This window comes from Periplaneta americana, chromosome 13, assembly GCF_040183065.1.
Source record: "Periplaneta americana isolate PAMFEO1 chromosome 13, P.americana_PAMFEO1_priV1, whole genome shotgun sequence".
Lineage (NCBI taxonomy): Eukaryota > Metazoa > Arthropoda > Insecta > Blattodea > Blattidae > Periplaneta > Periplaneta americana.
The window spans coordinates 36,770,592-36,787,965 of record NC_091129.1 but is presented as its reverse complement, the minus strand read 5'-3'; the positions used below and the strand labels follow the sequence as shown (position 1 = coordinate 36,787,965).

Here is a 17,374-nt window from a genome sequence, read left to right as displayed (position 1 = left end):
GTAAGTCTTCAATTTAGCATACTATAATATTGTACTATTGGTTTTAATTTTTATTTTAATTAGGCATTTGATTTCTCATTTTGAGCCATTTCTTGTAATACCTGATTATTGCCAATTGTTGTTACTAAATAATGTATTTAATTCGTAAATTTTAAGCCATCTCTTAGTATAGCTATTTATTGCTTCTAAAATAACATGTTTAATAGCTATTATATATATTCCCATAACCATTAGATATAAATATAGAGACATGCCTTGAGGCCTTATGAAACGATCCATTCTTTCATTAAGGTGCATTCTTGTACATAATTCATGTGAATTGTAACCTTGACCACAATTTTGTATTATAATTTTATTATTGTTTATTGCTTATAAAATATGTATTTTGACGCCAACTATAACCGTAATATACCTCAGGGTGAAATAGGGTTTGTTAAATTGGATAATAAAAAAAATGAATAGTAAATCAATTACAGTCGTTCTGTCTAGTGGTAGAATATACCCTTGTGAAAGATACGAGATATAGAGATCGCAAATTAAGTTCTTCTCAATGTCGACTTCTGTTGCTTCATTTAAATCTCTCGGAATAAACTTTTGCTTCGTATTTATATGTTACACCGGAGATACAAAATAATGTTATATTAAGGCATAATGCTGTAATCGTATCGTGTATGTAACTACGTTAGATTGTATGTATTCAATGTGTAGCACACAGGTACAATTTAAGAATGAATCATGATTTCCACATTTTAAAGTTAGAACAGTTCAACCATAAGAATTACACTGTTATTAAACAAACTAATGATTATTTATTTTTATTTCCAGTCTACGAATTATAATGGCGGAAGAATTCCGAACCCCAGATAAAGACGTGGTACAAAAAATCTGGCACGAATTTGGATTAAATGAACAAAGGGTGAAGGAATCAGTAGAAGCTCTGAAGAGTTGGCTAGCCAAGGAGCCCCATCTGCCTGAAGAATCTGGCACGTAACAAATCTAGGGCTTAGTATAAAACTAATGTAACTACACAAATCTATAATAATTAGTTTTACTTTGTCACAAAAAAAAAAAATCGTAACTTGGTTTCCAACAGTGTTGTATAAAGTCTATAATACAAATGAAGAGTTCGCGGGAAAAACGATGAATGTCATAGTTTTCTTAAGTTTGATGTCATTATCTAATTCAGTGGATCACTGCGAAATTTAATGTTGCTCTTATGAAAAATGGTAAAAGGAAGAATTATCACCGCGAATACAGTAATCCTTTCCTTTATTTTCTAAAGAAACAGCAGTACATCTTGCATTTATAGATTCAATTACATCATTATCTAATCCTAAACAGAAACGTGATATTCATCGTTTTTCCCGCGAACTCTTCAAATTGTAACTACAAAACATGATGGTATAGTTCATCTTAAATAAACTTATTGCTTGTTAAGAATTTAGTTGTGAATGAAATGTCGACTGATCGAGGTAGGTTCCTCCAAGTTGGTGACCGGGGGATGCAATGCTGGCTCTCGTGCTCTTCTGTTCGGACATTTTTCGTCTTATCACCAACCACCCCTTTTCGTTCTCTCGTCTTTTTCATCCCTCTATATCTCTCCGCCAGCCACCATTGCATGCGGAACGCCCACCACATCATCACAGCCATTTTCACTTCTCCATCCCCGCTGTTAGTTTTGCCACGTCCGCCACCATGACGGGATTTGTTAAGGACACCTGATGAGGCTTCATTCTTCTTCCTCTTCTAGTTCTTATATCTATTCTTAGGCTAAGGTTCTTAGGCCTATAACTCCCGTCTGACCAGTGAGTATCTTTCCTATCTCCATGGTTCTGTGCCACGCCCTTTTTAAACCCTACTACTACTACTACTACTACTACTACTACGCCTACTACTACTACTACTACTACTACTACTACTACTACTACTAGGCCTACTACTACTACTTCTACTACTACTACTAGGCCTACTACTACTACTACTACTACTTCTACTACTACTACTTCTACTACTACTACTTCTACTACTACTACTACTACTACTAGGCCTACTACTACTACTACTACTACTTCGACTACTACTACTTCTACTACTACTACTACTACTTCTACTACTACTACTACTACTACTAGGCCTACTACTACTACTAGGCCTACTACTACTACTACTACTTCTACTACTACTACTTCTACTACTACTACTACTACTACTACTACTACTACTACTACTACTACTACTACTACTACATTTAATTCATTGAAAAAGCAAGATATCATGAAATGTAAATTCTAATTATTTTATTTAATCTCGTCTTGAAGTTTATTTACACATTATACAGGAATCACTTTTCTTTTTTCTGCATTGTTGTGCAGTATTTTATTTATGTTTCTCCAAGTGGTGGCCTGAACACCTGCAGACTTCTAAGACATGAGTACAGGCTGTTACAAAAGAAACATCACAGTGCTTCCATTCCTCATATGAGGTATAAAAATTCTTATACGTTCAGAAATTTAAAATAAATATTATATTCCAGACACATGATCGAAAGATAGTAATTCGTCAATGTAAGCACAGAAATTTAATCAGAATCAAAAGCAAGAAAAATCTTTTGAATGCAATATTTTTTTATGTTAATAGAAAAAAAAAGAGTTCGGACAAGTTTGGGGGTGGCAATGCCCCCCCATAACTCCGCCTACATACATACATACACACGCAGGCACGCATGCACACACACACACACACATCGGGGAATCTGTTTTACCTAGGGACAAGTTGTACCTGGGGACACTTACAGTAGTTTATTTTCAAGATTATGTGGTGAAATTTTTTGTTTTTGCAGTTGACCACTTTAATTTCATCATTCAGCTGTTCTGTGAATAATTTACTTTTTGTTGAAGGAATCTGGAGAAATTTTATTTAAAAAATCTGTTTTTGAATCTAAAAAGTAATTGTCAAATTAAAGGCATTATTTTTAATTGATTCTTTAGATACACGATTAAAAACTTAAATCTATGTTTTTATACCCTGTTATTCTAGCTACGAATCCATGTGATTATTGGCTTGTTTTCGGTACCTCAATCTTGAAATCTTGCTGAGATATATTTTACTGATTCCTGATGTACCTAGGGACGATGTACCTGTGGACAGCTGTCTTCAGGTGGTCATCATTAGATTTTAAATATTTTTGTAAATAAGTTACTCTTATGATGAGTAATCAAAAACAGTATTTGGTAATGACATTTTTGGGGTTTCAGCTTTAGTAGAAATGCCATGTAGCAAATTAAAAATCAAGAGACAAACCCCGACAAAGCTAAATTATTCTCTTTCCAGGAAAATAATAACTCATAATCTTAAAAAAGGAAAGACGAGCGCTTTAACAGATATGCTAGAGAAAACCGAAATAGAAGAAAAGAAAAGAAATTTGAGTGAGAAGAGAAAACTGATGAATGAAGTTCAGAAACAGAAGAAGTTGAAGCCACAAGTTCTGTTTCCATATGGGATAATTTAGAAGAGACTGCAGATGAGCAGAGGAATGTGTTAGTTCTAATGATAATGATGATGAAGAGGCAATTCAAACTGTAAATTACACTGCTCAAGCGAATTTAGAAGAAATAAGAGAAGAAAATTTTGTTCTCATTCGTGTGGTAGGAAAGAGAGAGTAATTATAAATTTTTTGTCTGTAGTAATGTCACGAGGGGTCTGAGCGAAGCGAGTGGATTTATCTGGGAAATCTCAGACCTGGAGTGACAGAGACTATTTCGTGAATAAAATAAAAATGTAAATAATATATTCCTAAAATTCGATCACAAAATGTTAATAATTGTATATTTACGAATACTTAACATATTCAGGCATTGTGAAGTTGAAATAGATGAATATTGATTACTGCAATAAAAAAATTCGATGTTATTATTCAGTAATGCCAATTGGGAAAAGCGAAATACAGGTTTAACAATCTTAATTACATGTACAGCACTTTTCTCTTATTATTATAACATCAATACATTTTCATTATCTGCTGAAATCATAATATAATTTAAAATCTTATAATATAATTACAGTAACCTGATTAATATATTAATTAAATGAAGAATTGTTGAAAACGCAGTTATTACACACTACACCGAGAAACTAAGAACTGTGTGGGGACAGCTATATAGGAATGCTTATGTATTCACAGTGAGACAAGTTGCTACACAGTGAAGCGATATATATTACTATACAAGGTCTTTGTGTTTGATATGCAATGATGCTACATAAATTTGAACATCTGACTTTCTATTAATTGTTTAATTTCATTCGCAAAATACAAATTTTATAGGCTACAATTATAGGTTAAGTTATCTGTGGGAGCAGGACCAATGTCAGCTGTGTCTTATTTTGACCGTTGTTCGTGCTACAAGAAAGCATTTTTTATAGCTCGACAAACGCATTCTCACTGTATTGTGTAACGGAACTAAAGCTGCATCTACACAGTTCAATATTCCAATCGCGTATACGTGCAATCTGGAAAGAATATTGAAAGAATCAAGTTTAAAAGGTACGTTCAATTAAGATGCACGAAGATTTTGTGTCTACATGGTGTGCCGTTTTGAATATCGTCTTCACTGCGTAAATATATTAATTAATATTAAATATCAATCTTGCATTCATTGCTTTAAAGTTGAAAGAAATGTTTAACCGTGTAGTTGCATCTTAATGTATTCATGATCATTTATGGGGAAACAGTTGGCGACAACAACTAAACAAAAGAACGAAAATGCAATAAATTAATAGCGATAAATCTAGCTGCAAAAATTATCGCAAAGTGTGACTGTGATTGGTTGGAATTCAAAATTTCATTACACTTCATTGGTCTTAAATGGAATGACGTCATATAAACTTAATAGTCGGTATAATTGGTAAGAAGATTTGTGAAACAGAATTTGAAGTTCAGTATCTAAGTAAGTTTACTAAATATGAAAATTTTGTTATATGATCAATCAGAAATTGTCGATCTTCCTTCAGAGGATATTGTGTTCGAACTTCCCCACTTTTTCAAAGAAAAGATTCAAGCCTAAGGGGCACTAAGAAATATGTTTTCAAAATGTAATTTGAAAGATACCCCTTGGATAATAAGAAATTCATTTAATTGGAAAGCCTAATATTGTTTCCTGTCAAGAAAATTGAGAATTATTTTAAAACTTAGCAACATTACCACTATTGTTATTACATTAATTTTAAAGGCAAAATTTATTGTTAATAGTAATTAGAAAACAGTAAATTGTCTTTATTTTGTAGAAATATAAACTTAATAAAATATTAGTTACATAATATTATGTTGAACCATGTTTCAAGGTATGGCATTCTATGTCCCAAGGTACATCACTTTATGTCCCAAGGTACATCACCCTTATGTACCTAGAGAAAGTGTGAAGTACTTAGGAAAATTAAAAAAAAATATATACAAAAAAATTATTTAATTGAAACTTTTTTTTCTAAGATACTTCACACTTTGAAGATACTGTTGTTAATAATAAAAAGCTATAAAACTTATACAAAAATTAAAAAAAATTGGAATTTAAAAAAGTGTTTCTGGGTACAACACCTTCCTCTACATACGTACATCAGAATGCCAAGACTCAATCTCACTAGGATAGAGGACCCTCGAAGAGTAACATCTTCAAAAAATGCGACCCATCGGGTGCCATGTATCATTTGCCCTCGAAATAAAGACAGTAAAACAAAACTTCCTTGTATTTAGTGTTAAAGAAACATACGTCCCTCACATATGGAAACATTGTGTCAACAATATTTGACTAAAAACAGAGATAGTGATATGCAAATGTAGAGTAAGGGAGGGGATTGTCGGATAGGTCTGGTAATGTCGGATAATCTCGGATAACATATTTCTTTTCCATCGAATGGTGCAATCCGATGTGAAAATAATGCATTACGTTCTCTACAAGTAGACGAACATCTGCATGAATAGCCATTACTGTTGAGTGCTTCACTGTGTGTGAATAGCATGTTTTCAACGTTTCTGCAAAAAAAAAAAAAAAAAAAAAAAACTTTGTGAGGGTAAGTAATGTGATTTATTCGTTACAAGTTATTCTTATATTTACACAACATGGTATGCACTGTTTGATATACCATAGATAAGGCTTCTTAATTCTCTAATTGCAGAAATTCTATCGACGACATGTTTCATGCAGCTGGCTTGTTTTACTGTTTGTGAAGAGTCTGCCAATGTCGGATACTAGCCAAGGGCAATGTCGGATACTAGCCGAGGGCATTTTCGGCTTTCTTTCAATGCTGCTCGCTGCATAAAAGCTGCCTTAAACCCATTTATATGTTTTCTATAACAAACCACTACATTTTTACTCATGGGTATTTCTAATTAATGTAAGTAATTAATTTTCTAATTAATCGAATATTATGAAGTAACGAATTGTTTCTTCTTCTGATATTTTTAGACGCCTAAAGTAAAAGAAAAAAGAGATTCAGATTAAAAAAATGGAAGTCTGAAGATATGGTAAATGCCATTGTCGCAGTACGGGAGAAAAGAATGGGCTATCTTACTGCTTCCAAAAGATTCAATGTACCTCGATCAACATTATTTGATTATGTGCGGTCCAACTCTGAGCCCACCAAAGCCGTTAAATCGAAACTTGGACGAAAATCAATACTCCCAGCTTCACTTGAAGAAAAGCTAGTTGAATATGTGTTAATGATGGAGAGAAAATATTTTGGATGAACCAGAAATGATGTTAAAAGGCTTGCATATCAGTTGGCTAAACAGAACACTATTGTAATAATTTCTGATATGCAATATATTATTTTAAATGCATTATCATACCTCTTACATAATAATGTCTAATGTATCCGACATTAGCTTCCCATTCTGTCAGTGATGATATTATTTCTGTTTTGTCTTTGCAAGTTATACAGCAAATACATATTATGCAAATTACCTAATACTTATGTACAAACTGCAGGAACCCCAAGAGGTTATTATAATACTAAGTAATTCCAGTTCAAACTTTTTTCAATTACCTTTATTTTGAAACATCAAAATGGTATCCGACAATACCCTCCCTTACTCTACCAATCCTGAGCTTGAATGACCAACAAATTACATAGTTTTGTTCATAATGACTTTGTATTGGTTTAAAATTAATGTTTTTATTTGTCTGTAATATTTTAAAATAGTATTAAAATTGACCAAAGTATTGTTTATAAAACAATGCCTTAGGACATTTCTCTAAACTTTTTTCTATGTAGTAGTGCTGAAACATACTGTAACTTAGAAAAAATTGCAGTAAACAATACCTGTATGTTTAATTGTAATTTATATTGAGAGCCTGCAATATTAAAACTAACAACGACTAAAATTTGCATAAATTAACCAACGTGACTATATAAGATATTTTTGTTTCTTTTCATCACAACTGAAACAAACTAATTCTTGAGTATGTAAACAATGTTATAATTATACAAGAACAGCAAAATATCATTAACATAGCTACCTCAACGAATGCAATTTTAATATAAGATACTGTGGGACCCCAACGCAACCACTAGTGTCACAAAAAGTAGCGCACTTACTTAAGGGTTATACAGCAATACCAATAAAACGATAATTTGAGTTAATTATGCAATTACTCTGTCATACTTGTTTATTTTTTATCTGTTAATTTGTTGATTCTAATCTCTTTTTTCATTATTTCTTCTATAACTATATGTATCATAATATCTCGTAACTTGTTTTGCTGAAATGTTGAACAAAATCGTTTTTTTCGCTCTTAATTTCATGGGTTTGAAACTGACTCCAAGACATTTCGTAATCTTCATGCTTTTAAAATATTATTATGCAGTAGTTATGTGGTTTTCCAACACCTTTCGAGGTACTTTCGTCCACATTTTTCATTGAGGTGATAGCTACCTCATTGTATCTAAATAAACAAATTAGGAAGACGTAACTTGTTTTGTTTCTTTACCAGACAGTTTACATGAGGCACGATTAGAGCGCTGGTTGATACGCTGCAAGAACAACATGGAGAGAACAAAGAAGTCCATAGACTTGTATTACACACTCAAGTCTCTATCTCCAGATGTGATGTGTGACTGGAATCCTAGGAGTAAATGGTACCAGAACGCTATCCAAACAACGTGAGTATAAACAATTTTCTAGTTAAATGTTTATGTTTAAATGTCGTGTTAATTATTTATTAATATATATTTTTGAAATCATGTCAATGTAATATTCTTAATTGTTATTTTCTATAACCTTATGATATCTATTTAATTTATAGGCCTATGTATATCTCCAAAAGAAAGCGTGAGTTCTTTGTATCCACTTTTCTCATATTATCTTATGGAATGGTTATGCGGAATTCGAAGAGGTTTCCACTATTTTTCAAAGTATAATGGTCGTTTATAATTCTTAAAATATTAAGGACAGAGTGATCCAAATTCTGAAAATTTGATGATGATGATGATGATGATGACGACGACGACGACGATAGTGATGGGGTAATAGTTATTTATACAACTTGAAGCTAAATCGAAGCTTAACTTTACGAGTGCTTCGATTATTGGCACGATCCGAAAGCTGCCTTCCATAAGGATCATGAATGAAGCTGTTTAATGTCAAGTTGTATATCGAATTTTTTGTAGTACCAAAGGTGTCTTGTCTGTGTGTTAAGATGTTTATGTAGTGTGTTCTGTCCTGGTTTTCGTATGTTAGTGTGATATACTGTATTTGTTCTATTCTTGTGTTTATGTTGCGTTTTCTTGTTTACGTTTAGGCTTTTTTTTATGATATTGTCCATTTTCCTGTCTTATGTACAGTATTTTATAGTGTGTTTTTCCTTCTTATAGTCTTGTTGGTTAATTGGAATGTTGATGAGTCAGTGTATCATGGATCGGAATGCTGCGTGTTTGTATTGTGAGGGATGATTGGAGGTATTCAGTGTGTGTGTGTTACCGTGGTAGTGGGTTTCCTTTATATTTTGAACTTATGCTTGTTGTCTGTTTTTGTTATTATGACGTCTGAGAAATTTATGAATTTCTTCGTTTTTGTTCCTATTATGTAAATATAGTTTTAGATGTATTTTCTTTATGTGCTTGTGTAGGCTTTGAAACTGTCTTTTGTTTCCTTTTTATAGTATTAGTATGCCGTCTACGTATTTGTGCCAGTAAATGATGGTGTCTGGGTGTTTGCCCTTGTCCTCGTTTAGAATGTGTGTCTCTTCTACATTGTGTATGAAAATTTCGGCTAGGATGCTGGAGATGGGTGATCACATTGGTAGGCCTTCAATTTGAGTGTAGTATTTGTTGTTGTATGTGAAGTAATTTTGCTTGGTGCTAGTGTCTGTAATTGGGAGTATTTCTTTGATGTGTTTTTGTGGTATATTGACATTGGTGATCACTTGTTCTAGTTCATGTAGTGGTTACTTTTTTGGTATGATAGTGTATACAATAGGTTGGTTATGTCGAATTTGGTTGTGTTGCGCTGTGTGAGAGTTTGCTTACTAAGACTATATTGTTCTTTTATGTTGTGGAGTTTACAAGTGTTAGGTCTATGCTGTTTCGTATGATTTTCTCCATGTATGTTGCTAATATGTGTGCTGGTGCATTTTGCATTTCGGTAATTTATTAGAAGTCTGATTGGTATTGTCTCTGTGTGTTTTGGGTAGTGCGCTTAATCTGGATGCTTCTGGTTTTATTAGCTTTAATTATGATTTTTTGCTGTTGTGCATTATGAGTGTGTTTTACCCCGATCGAGATGGGTTCCTTCAAGTTGGTGACCGGGGGGGGGGGTGCAATGGTGGCTCTCATGCACTCCTCTCTGCACATTTATCATATTGTTAACATCCACCCTTTTCATCCTCTCGTCTTTCTCATCCCTATTCTCACCAACGGCCACCATTGCATGCGCAACGCCCACCACATCATCACAGCCACCTTCAACTTTCCATCCCCGCTGTATAGACTTGCCACGTGCGCCTACATGACGGATTTGCTGAGAATGCCTGATTAGGCCTCATTTTATCCCTTTCTAGCTACTAATGTTCATTATTAGGTTAAGTTTCGTAGGCTTATAACCCCCGTCTTACCACATGGGATCCTTCCTATCTACGTGGTCTTGTCCCATGGTGTCGAGAGCGACTTCCGAATTGTGTGGCCTGCCCAGCAACAAGCAATAGTGGACCCTTCATACTGCCCCTATATGCAAATTTAGGTGCCCAACATGGACCAGAAGTCAAGTACATTCACGTAGATCCCGGGGCGATTTGGACGCCCCGGTGACCGACTCTGTTCGCCTGGGCGGATATATCGTTCCGAAGTGTTACTGCTGACTAATGGGTGTCACAGTGTAATCACCCACAATTCCCCTGAAGCTGTGCGGTCTCGGATTACTCCTGCTATGATGGGCGAATCGACTAGTCCGTCGGTTGTGTTCAATATATAGAGTGGGGAGTCACGAGTGGTTTTTCCCGTGGTAGGGGCATAAAAGTGCGACACGGCTCTGTTGTAAAACTTGCAGAATTATATGCTTTTTACAGAGCTGTATTGGTTTTAATTAGACAACCTCGTGGCAGATATCTAATCTGCTCCGACACTCTAAGTGCCATTCATTCTCTGCAGTCTTTCCATTCAGATTATCCTCTTGTGATAAGAACACAGCAGCTATTCCACACACTCCTAAGCTCTTATTATGAGATTGGAGTAGTGTGGATTCCTCTCCATGTTGGAATCCCAGGGAATGAGGCTGTAGATGCTGCAGTCAAAGATGGTGCTATGTATGGCATTCTGGTATATTGGCGCCAGAGGTGGCAAGATTTTCAATATCATTTGAAACATAGAATGTGGTGTGGTGGCAATGGGAAGGGGAATGGTCTGAACTAGAGGGAAATAAATTATGAAGTATAAAGAATACCATCTGCGTTTGGGATTCGTCAACAAGAGCATCACGACACGAAGAAGTTTTACTCACCAAATTGAAGATTGGCTACTGTTTCTGACACACAGCCATCTCCCACGTGGCGAATCTCAACCAGAGTCTGACGTATGCTGTGTTCCACTTACGTGGAACATTTTTGTTGCATTGCAGAAAATATGTCCTTTTTCGTCGGCAATATGTCATTCGGCTGAGTCTACCTGACGCTCTTGGAAATGCTTTTAATTATACAAATGTAGTTCTGAGATTTTTATCGAATACAGGACTTAACAGGGTGATTTAGTTTTTCATTGACCCGTTTCTCTTATCCTCCGGACCCTTTACATCCGGAGGTTACATTTTTTATTTACTATATATTCTTTTAACAAACTTGACATTTGGACGTTTTACATCCCAGTATTTTAGAAAAGCGCCAGATTAGTTATTTCTAGTGGCATATGTTTTATTATTTAATTGTTTCTTTAGAAATATTAGTTAGGGTCTGAGAACTGTCAGTTTTATGATTTTTATGCGTCACCTTGTGGATACTGCATTTGTGTACCTCGTTTTAACCGTGACAACGCTTTTTAGTTCTTTTAAGCATTCTGGTTATTGTATTGTGTTTCTGTTTAGTGAAGGATTTTAGATAAGGGCGTAAATAGCCGTAGTAGCTGACGCGCCCTTTTTAAACCCCACTAACTAACTAACTAACTGTTTGTTTTAACGATACTTTATTGTATTCTTTACTATTTTGTGATGTTCTGTTGTCGGGTTATTTTTGATGTTATCTTTGAAGAAAGTTTATATCCTATATATTTTTTGTATGTCCTCTTTGTTCATAATTACTCTGCAGTTTCCTTTGTCGGCTTTGACAAGAGTTAGGTTATTTTCTTCTTGCGTAGTTTTCAGGGTGTTTATTGTTTTGTGTTCTTGTTCGCTTATTATGGGTTTGTGTTTGTTGTTTATGTCTCTTATTATGTCTTGTCGCATATATAGTTGTTGATTTTGCGTGCTTTGTATTGCTGTTTGTGTTTATAATAGTTTGTATTACGACTTATGATGATAAAGTATATTCTTAATATGATAGTGATGAACTTCACACTGTAGGTAGGAATAGCAATGGTGGTGGTACTAGTGATTATGAGGGTGGTATAATGAATGCTGTACTTGAATTTATTAGGACAGAGCTAATAGTCCTACTAATAATTTCTATATTGTAGTATTGAATATTATTTCGGTGACTTTAATAATGTGGTGCCAAACGGGAACGGTCAGTGTGCTGACATGGTTACATTGGTTACTGTGGTGGTATTGGTAATGTTACAAGTGGTTAATGTGACGTCTACGGTGGTAAGGATGGCTGTGGTGATGTTTATGGCAATGTTGATTTGACTTAAATGATATTTACACTGGTAATGATCCTATTATTGCTGATTGAGGTCATGGAGAAATTAATATCAAGCAATAAGCGTATAATTTCTGTTGTTACAGGTGTTACTTTCCAATGCCAAAGCTAACACCTAAAGGAAACCGAGTTATTATGATGAAATATCTAAGGATGCAATTAATTATGTGCATGAAGATCTAGTTAGAATGTGTTTAATGACAACTGAAGTCAGAATGTGCGAAGAATATTGCTTCAGAGATATATTTGTACTTGATTTGGAAAATTATACACTTGGACATGCTTTTAAAGTAAAGTTTACTACTGCGAAGAAATGCGAAGTCTGTCTTATGGTAAGATACCTTTTGCCTTCTCAGCAATTAGACCTACAATCTGTGTCCGATCATATTTCTCATGTTCGACTACTATTGGCAAACAGGAAAGTAAATTTATCACAATAATTATTAAATAGGTAACGCATTCCTCATTTTGTAATGAACAACGATTTATTTAAATTTAGACCAATGGAGACATTATTATGACAAAAGGCGAGAAAACGGCGGGTGTTTCGTGGTCCACTGCTAGTGTGGTTTCCGGCGAGCGCGTAACAATTTCTCCGGCACATCTACGTATATATACATAGCAGTACTAACAATGAATGTTCAATAATTTGGACTTACCATGCTCATTATCATTGCACACTTTCTACAGTGGCGGCTCGTAGTCAAATGCCCAGGGTAGGCAAAATTTACAGAATATAACGACATAATATATACAATGAGCATCAACCGCCTACATTCTGGGCACTCACAACCCACAAAGCAGTGCTTATTTTCCATTCTACAATATATCATGCTATGCTAAAAATGTTTTGCTTGCAGTAGCACCTGCAGGCGCTTGGGGAATGCTGAGCTTAAGATTATCTTACCTTCATTTGTACAGTAGGTTTATGCGCCGATCCTTCTTACAAGCATACCGCTTAATGACGTCATCATACCACGACTCCTGTTTTTCCAGCGAATGTAGAAGCTCTCTTTCAATTGATGCTGTGGCTAAGGCTGTCACTCTACTCTGTCCCATGGTACTCCTTAAATAAGACTTTACTCTGTTCAGGCAAGAGAAACTTCTCTCAACACTACAACTTGTTGCTGGTGTTGTTGCAGCTAAGCAAAACAGTTTGTAGGCTTCCGGCAATACGCTCTGTATATCACTGTCCACAAACATCTTGATAATGTCCGTTGCACTACGAGACATGAACTGATCATCCGAATAGACGAATTCCAATTCATTTTTCAGTCGTGAAAAATCGAATTGAAGAGAATAATGACATTTTAATGAATTTAACTCTTCAGCAGGGAAACATTTTTTGAATTCACTAAATCGTGATGAATCTATCAAGTGAAGGAATTCTAATTTCTGAATGTCTCTGAACCTAGTCTGAAGCTGAACTATAATGTTATTAAAATTTCAAAGTATAGCTGTCTGTAATGGGCTAGACTTGAAGTAGAACTATCTCTGGCTATTTTAAGATCACTTGTACTCTTCACAATGTTTAAATATTCTTCGGCCTTGCAGTCATTTCTCATGTCTTCTAATTTCTTTATTTGTCTCTGAATAGCTGAAAAACAGTACTGTATGTCAAGTGATTTCTTCTGTAATATATCAAAGAGCACTTCTGTCATTGAAAATATATCCTCGTACACAGTCAATAAAAAAACAAATTTCATGCTTTGAAGATTGTTTTTTAGCCCTATAGCCCCAATATATCCTCGTACACAGTCAATAAAAAAACAAATTTCATGCTTTGAAGATTGTTTTTTAGTCCTATAGCCCCATTTATAGATTCAGGACTGGAAAGCGGATCTTCCTCTATGTCATTGCAAACAGTGATTATGTTCTCTCTTTGACTAGAAACAGTCTTCAGAATTCTAGCATTAGAACTCCAGCGCACATCACTAGCTGTCGGCATCCTTTTGCCTACTATTTTATCCAAAACAGCTGTGCGTTTAGGTGATTTATGAAAATATGCAGGGAAAGCTTGGAGATTAGAGAAGAAAATGCGCACATCTTTTATACATTTTGCTCCATTTTGCAATACAAGATTTAGTCTATGAGCACAGCAATGTGTGAACAGTGCTTGTGGAGCATGTTCTTACACTAGTGCCTGAAGTCCTGAAATTTCACCAGCCATAACACTAGCTCCATCATAGCATTGGCCAATCAATTTGTCTTTAATATCAAAATCCTTGAGAACTTCAACTAATAAAGTGCATAATTTTATGGCAGTTCTGCTAGTGGTAACATTGTAGAAGCCTTGAAATCGATCTTGAGTCGTTCTACATACTTCACAATAATTGAACATTGAGAGACTTCCGTTATATCTGTTGGTCATCGCACTGCACTGAAAAGAAAGGGGCCTCCTTAATTTCATGTTTTATTTTAGCCATTATTTCGTCATATATACAATCAATAAGGTCATTTTGAATGGTTTTCGATAGCCCTGTGAATGTTTTTCCTAGTTCCTCCCAATGCTGACGTAAATCTTCGTCGTAATGGAAAATACGAGTTACAATTTCTATGTAATTTCCGCGATTCAATGAGAGCTCGCTTTCATCATGTCCCCGAAAACTTAACTCTTGCTTACATAACAATACTGTTACATCAATCAGCCGTCTCATAATTTGTCGGTTTTTTTCTACTTTACTGTTATATTGTTGTCTTGCAATTCTCTGTTGTTCAGACAACATTTCCGAAATTGGATTCAAATTCTTTACAAGTCTCTTTAGATTTACTGAGTTACAGATATGATCTTTTGAAATTTCATGTTTGTGAATGGCTTTCGATGAATTTTTCATGTCAAAATAACCATCACGATTCCAAGTACCTTCTTTAGATGACAATAACAAACATGGCCAACAGTACAGTTTAGCTTTAACTTCACTTCCTGTTAGCCATTTATGTGTTTCATACCATGAAGGATTACATTTTCTTGCACCTTTAGCACTGACTTTATGAACAATAGAGCTTAATGCAGGAGTGGGTCGTCCATTGTCCAAAATACTTCTCTTTTCAATGTCGTTGCGACGCGAAAACGGACAATGTAAGAGTTCACTTATTATATCAGTCATTATAATATAATATTATTATCGCTGTACATTAAATATAAATCGCCAAATATACAAAACATTAATATATAGTACGTACTTCCAAACTATCACATCTTCTAAAATACACTGTTTAAAAAACCACATATTTTAAAAAATACTGTTTAAAAAAACCACATATTTTAAAAAACACTGTTTAAAAACCACACATTTTAAAAAACACTGTTAAAAACTGTATTTCACTCGTAACAGGCTACGTTCCAACTTGTGAAACTTTCTTCACAAGAGTCTAGGGAGCGTAAGCAATTCTACTCCTCGCAATGCCGAATGAGGGTGGAAAGACACCTGCTATGCTGAATGACAGCGACAGCCGTAAGTTGAATGACTGTCAACAGCTGAATGACAGCCGAAAGCTGTACAGTAAGCTGAATAATGACAGCCATAAGAGAGGAAAAGGCAATACTGCTCCTCGGAATGCCGTGCGGGCCTAACTGAATTTTCGGTCATTGTCTGTATTATAATTAAATATAAAGAAATCTAATTACAATTGAAGACTCCACTGCAAGAATGATGGATGTCATTTGGAATACATTTTGCAGGAGAAGCAATTGAAAGTTTGAAATGCTTAGCACTCAAAGCTTAACTGTGATTTTCCGACCATTACTGGACAATGACTATCAGTGTTAATGCCATATAACTCTGTATGTACATGCTATATGTCTTAAGCTATGCATTGACAGTCTTGGTTCATTTTCGACAAGAAAGTGACATCCATCATTCTTGCAGTGGACTCTTCAATTAAAATGTCAATATTAAAAGAGCTCTGTTCTCTATACGTATGTAGAGAAAACAAAAATATCTATGGACCACAGAAAATCGATCCCGCTTACCCCCCAGCCCCCGCGTAATACCGAATGACCAAGGAAAGGGACAACTGCTCTTCGCTATGCTGGACAGTGGACATAGTCCTTTGAGATTGGCACGCCATGTTTCGCGTCATGTGTTATTCTTATTGTCGTGTTTTCGAGCCTGTTGTAATTCTGTGGTGTTCAGATTGAGTAAGTGTCTTTTAGGGAATAATAGTGCTGGTTTTAATTAATTTTGGAATGGTCATGAATGATAAAGGGTTAGCTGTTTCGTATTATCGTGCGTTTTGATGTATTAATAACAGAATAAACATGCCTAAATAGTTCAATTGTTCGGAGTGTAATAAAGGCTTTGACTATAATAGAAATCTTAGAAGACATGTATCAAAAGCACATCCTCATGTTTTAAAGATAAACCAGAAGTCGTATGCTTGTGAGTGTTCTGCATGTCAAAGAAAATTTAATCACAATAAAAATTTGAAATTCCACGAAAGATTAGTTCATGGTACCAGCACACCTGAAAATGTTAAGGAAAGCAAATTGGCTTCCTCTCCTACGGCCGTCGCTGTCATTCAGCATAGCAGATATAGCATTCGTCTCTTTCCGCCCTCATTCGGCATTGCGAGGAGCAGAATTGCTTACACTCCCTAGACTCTTGTGAAACTTTCAAACAGAAATCTCGTAAGTCGTAGGTGTTCGATAATGCTTGTGGGTTCTCGTTAGGGCAGGCAGAATTCAAACGCGCTGGCTTAAGCATTGAACGCATGCGCTAAGAAAGCATCTCTTGTAATGCTTACTCCAGGGCCAGGTTTGGAGTAACGCGGAAGGTCGGCTAACTTTGCGACTGCCTACCCTCCGACGCATTGAGATCTGTTCAGCGTACTCTTGTCAGATAAATTGAACTGCCAGTGGTAAGCAACGTCCAACTAACCCTAAAAAGTCCCATTCTTAGTTAATTGAAGTATTTCTAAGAAACTAGACAAGAGTATATAATTATCTTAATAAATTTAATACTGAATAAATACTATTTTTATTAATTTGCTTTTATTATTAATAAATAACCACTTTTAGGTTTTTCCAAATGTGTTGGGTTAGG

General features: G+C 35.1%; 1 protein-coding gene across 1 annotated transcript in view; it reads left to right on the top strand.

The window, feature by feature from the left end:
* The window catches only part of LOC138711803 (uncharacterized), a 342,343-nt gene that overhangs the window by 304,947 nt on the left and 20,022 nt on the right, over window positions 1-17,374 (top strand). The window contains exons 9-10 of the mRNA XM_069843046.1: window positions 7,983-8,151; window positions 12,416-12,661. The gene's annotated coding sequence lies outside the window, so the exon portion shown is untranslated. The remainder of the gene's footprint in view (window positions 1-7,982; window positions 8,152-12,415; window positions 12,662-17,374) is intronic.